Source organism: Odocoileus virginianus, chromosome 4 (genome assembly GCF_023699985.2).
Source record: "Odocoileus virginianus isolate 20LAN1187 ecotype Illinois chromosome 4, Ovbor_1.2, whole genome shotgun sequence".
NCBI lineage: Eukaryota > Metazoa > Chordata > Mammalia > Artiodactyla > Cervidae > Odocoileus > Odocoileus virginianus.
Genome location: NC_069677.1, coordinates 45337830 through 45343027, shown reverse-complemented (window position 1 = coordinate 45343027; position 5198 = coordinate 45337830). Strand labels below are relative to the sequence as shown.

General features: G+C 36.7%; 1 pseudogene; it reads right to left on the bottom strand.

The window, feature by feature from the left end:
• Positions 1–4373: 4373 nt before the first annotated feature.
• Positions 4374–4843, bottom strand: LOC110145094 (prostaglandin E synthase 3-like; annotated as a pseudogene).
• Positions 4844–5198: the final 355 nt, after the last annotated feature.

Here is a 5198-nt window from a genome sequence, read left to right as displayed (position 1 = left end):
TAAGGGTGGTGTCATCTGCATATCTGAAGTTATTGATATTTCTTCCAGCAGTCTTGATTCCAGCTTGTGCTTCCTCCAACCCAGCGTTTGTCATGATGTACTCTGCATATAAGTTAAATAAGCATGGTGACAATATACAGCCTTGACGTACTTCTTTTCCTATTTGGAACCAGTCTGTTGTTCCATGTCCAGTTCTAACTGTTGCTTCCTGACCTGTATAAAGGTTTTTCAAGAGGCAGGTCAGCTGGTCTGATAATCCCATCTTTTTCATACTTTTCCATAGTTTATTGTGGTTCACACAGTTTAAGGCTTTGGCATAGTCAATAAAACAGAGATAGATGTTTTTCTGGAACTGTCTTGCTTTTTTGATGATCCAGTGGATGTTGGCAATTTGATCTCTGGTTCCTCTGCTTTTTCTAAAACCAGCTTGAATATCTGGAAGTTCATGGTTCACGTATTGCGGAAGCCTGGCTTGGAGAATTTTGAGCACTACTTTACTAGTGTGTGAGATGAGTGCAATTGTGTGGTAGTTTGAGCATTTTTTGGCATTGCCTTTCTTTGGGATTGGAATGAAAACTGACCTTTTCCAGTCCTGTGGTCACTGCTGAGTTTTCCAAATTTGCTGACACATTGAGTGCAGCACTTTGATAGCATCATAAACAATTGTTCAGTTCAGTTCAGTCACTTAGTCGTGTCTGACAGTTTGCGACCCCATGAATTGCAGCACGCCAGGCCTCCCTGTCCATCACCAACTCCCAGAGTTTACTCAAACTCATGTCCATTGAGTCGGTGATGCCATCTAGCCATCTCATCCTCTGTCGTCCACTTTTCCTCCTGCCCCCAATCCCTCCCAGCATCAGGGTCTTTTCCAATGAGTCAGCTCTTCACATCATGTGGCCAAAGTATTGGAGTTTCACCTTCAACATCAGTCCTTCCAATGAACACCCAGGACTGATCTCCTTTAGGATGGACTGGTTGGATCTCCTTGAAGTCCAAGGGACTCTCAAGAGTCTTCTCCAACACCACAGTTCAAAAGCATCAATTCTTCTGTGTTCAGCTTTCTTCACAGTCCAACTCTCACATCCATACTTGACCACTGGAAAAACCATAGCCTTGACTAGATGGACCTTTGTTGACAAAGTAATGTCTCTGCTTTTTAATATGTTATCTAGGTTGGTCATAACTTTCCTTCCAGGGAGTAAGCATCTTTTAATTTCATGGCTGAAATCACCATCCGCAGTGTTTTGGAGCCCAAAAAAATAAAGTCTAACACTGCTTCCACTGTCTCCCCATCTATTTCCCATGAAATGATGGGACCAGATGCAATGATCTTAGTTTTCTGAATGTTGAGCTTTAAGCCAACTTTTTCACTCTTCTCTTTCACTTTCATCAAGAGGCTTTTTAGTTCCTCTTCACTTTCTGCCATAAGGGTGGTGTCATCTGTATATCTGAGGTTATTGATATTTCTCCTGGCAATCTTGATTCCAGCTTGTGCTTCTTCCAGCCCAGCGTTTCTCATGATGTACTCTGCATATAAATTAAATAAGCAGGGTGACAATATATATATATATATATATATACACAATAAATAATTGTAACACATCAAATAACTCATAACATTTCTTTCATGTCTTTTGATAGTAAATTCTTTCAAGATTTCTTTAAAAAATTTTAACTTTTGACTGTTTTTTGGTAGGATAATTGTGCTAGGTATAGAGCCCCCCACAATTAATTTTTTTCCTTTTACTGTCTTCTGGCTTCCATACTTTGAAAACTCAAGTGCTATTCTCAATTTTGCTCCTTTCAAATGAATAATATCTCTTTTCCTTTGTGATATGCTTGTGCATATTTCTCTTCATATTTATTTTTCTTGATTTTGCTTACTGTATTAGACCTGAGGTTTTGAACCTTTTATAAGATTTATAAATTCTGTATTTCCTAAAATAAAGTTTCTTTCTTTCTTTCTTTTTTTTTGCTTTGTCTCTTTCTCCTCACTTTCTTGAATTCCAGATGGACACACATTAAACCTTTGAACATGTCCTGCATATTTCTTATGCTCTTCTTTATTGTTTTCCTTAGAGTTTCAATTTGAATTTTTTTAACTGAAATTTATTACTTCCATCCTCTGATTGGTGTTAAATTTATCAATGAATTTTTGATTTTATATTCTTTATGTTATTGATTTGACCATTCATTTCCTGTACAGTAAAAAGAAGGTACATTTTCTTTAGTATAATTTTCTTAATCTTTTTGGGCTGCTATGATACCGTGGATTCAGTGACTTATAAGAACAGAAATTTCTCACATTTCTGAAAATTGGGAGTCCAACATCAGGGTCCCAGAATGGTCCAGTTCTGGTGAAAGCCCTTTCTGGGTGGCAGACTGCAGACGTGTGTCATCAGACGTGAAAGAGGCTAGGGAGCCCTGTGGATTCTGCTTTATAAGAGTACTAATCCCGCATGAATGCTCCACAAGACCTGCTCACTCCCCAAAGTTCCCACATCTTACAGCATCACACTGGATGTTAGGATTCCAACATTTGGCTTTTGCGGGCACACAAACTTAGCCTATAGCAATAGTCAAATATATTATTTTGATGTTACTGTTTCCTATTAACTTCAATAACTGGATCACTTATGTTCTGTTTCTATTATCTATTTTATTTCTTCATTATCAGTCACTTTCCTTCATCTTGTAATTTTGATTGCAAATCAAACATTGTGATTAATACATAGTAAAGAATCTTGTTTACATTATTATCCTTTAAAAAGTGTTAAATTATTTCTGGTAAGATTCTGTGACTCTCCTTAATACTAATGAGGTATACTTTTAGGTTTTAGTCTATTCTTGCCTCTATTTTTACGGTCTAGCCCTCACACCTAGTATTTAGTTTTTACTCCTCTGATGTGTTTACTCTTAACGTTTCTGAGGGTATCAGTGGAAAAGCCATGGTGTTAATTACAGCCTTTGGCTCAGACCTAAATTATAATGTATCTCCAGTATGGGATAGTCTTTCAAGTCTCTGCTTAGCTCTCAAACTTCACAATAGCTCATGTTCATTAGTACTCTCCAAGTCTCACTTAGTATTGGTACTTAGGAGTTTGCCAAGCACCAAAGGAAAATTTTTTCACACATTTTTGGGGACATTTATTCTGTGCCTCTTTTCCCCCAAATCTTAGTCAACTGTATAGCCCTAAACTCTTTTTGTTAGAGGAGGACAACACATTTTGTTTTATTTCAATCAAATCACAACACTTACTTTTCCAACTATTGTAAAGTGCATATACAATCTTCTATTACAGGCCCACTTTTTAAAGGTTTTCTGTGACATTACAGCAAACCTTTTTTTGCCCCCCACTGAACGGAGGAATATCTCCAAATTCTTCCACAAGTAAAAATAAAAACTCCATTCCAGTAAATGGTAATACATGAAATTACAGTTAACCAGACACTTGAAAGGATAGCCAAGAAGTCTTCCAACAGTTTATTAGAAAGAATGTAGACATTAAAACATATCCCCACTATCATGAACATAAATTAAGGTTTTCAGCCCAGGTAAAAGCTGAATCAAAAAGAAGGAATAAAAAAATCCAATAGTGTATTAACTTTTTTTTTCCCACTCATTTGCCATTCTGACAGTGAAAATACAAATTTGGTCTAAATGTACAAACTCTCAAGCAACAATTTACAGTCTGTCTTTGTCCTCCATGCCAAGAGATGTAAAAGTTTAAGGGTGAAACAATACCAAATATACAGGCTTGAAAACCATCTAAGTTAGGGAGTTCACTAGTTTTAGCTAGGATGTATCTGGAACACTGACAAGTGATCACTTATGTACAATAATGTGAAGTAAATTTTTTGAAAAATACAATTTTAGTGAAATAATGCTGAAGGATATACCAGAGGAACATGTTAGCAGTTTAAAATATCAACCAAGTGTTTCAGCCACTTTTGTGTCCATGTTCTAAAATCTAAAATTTAGGTACTTTCCCTAAGCTGAGATCTTCCTATCATGTCAGTATCTGTCATGAAGTGAAGGAGATTTAGGTGAAATTTTTGTTGTTGTTGTTGTTGTTGTTTTTTTAGTTTATCACAAGCACTTTATCCATATTCTAGGACCTCAACAGAATCATGGAAATCTGGGAAATGTTCATGTACAAGGTTATTGCCTTAGCTGACTTAAAATTGCCTTATACGATTGTACATATCAGCCCTTAATGAGGCCTTTGAAAAAACAAACAGGTTGAAAAGTGGGTTAAAAGAGGCAAATACAGCATCTGCCTTTAGATCTATCAACTCAGGAATGCTCTCAATTATGAAATCTTGCAGAGAAGTTATTTTTCTTTCTCAAAAGGCAGCGATGACAACATTCCTTACTCCAGGTCTGGCATTGTTTTCTTCATCACTGCCTTGTTAATCATCATCTGCTCCATCAACTTTTGGTAAATCCTCATCCCCACTCATGTTGTTCATAGTCTCAGAGAAACGATCAAAGTTAGATATATCTTCATCTGAATCATCTCAGTCTTTCTATTTATTGAACTTCCCACTAAGCCAATTAAGCTTTGCTCTTCCTTTTGTTAACCTTGGCCATGAGTGGCCAGATTCTCCTTTTCATAAACAACACCTGTCTCTTCTTTTATGCTTGGAATCATTAGGATCAATATAGTGAAAAAGATCAATTTCATTTAAATGTTTAAAATTATCACTTCCTCCAAGACAACTGAATGTTAAGTTTTGATTTTTCAAAATTTACATTATCTTTCCTGTCTTCAACACAAAATTCAATGAAGACATAGTCCTTTTGATCCTGCTCCTACCACTTTGCAGAAGCAGGCTGCATTGTAAACGGGGCAAGGGGATGGGCGAACAGGTGGGTGGGCCTCTCCGGTGGCAGCTCCTGGGCAGGCGACTTCTTTCAGGTGGTGACTCTAGCATCTTCTCCAACCCTTAACTCTTGATTTCTGTCCCCAGAGAGACTACTTGTTTTATACTTTACTTGCCATGGTTTAGAAATGCTATCAGGGAGACAGCCAGCATGAAATTAGAGCTTATTTTGTATATTTCTCTTTTCACAAAGATTGTGTAATATGTGTGAAAGTTATTTTATGCATTTTTCTAGCTTTCTAGTTATTTTTACTAGGATTGCAACTCTGATACCTCTTAATTTCACCGTCAGAATGAAAAGACTCCAACTT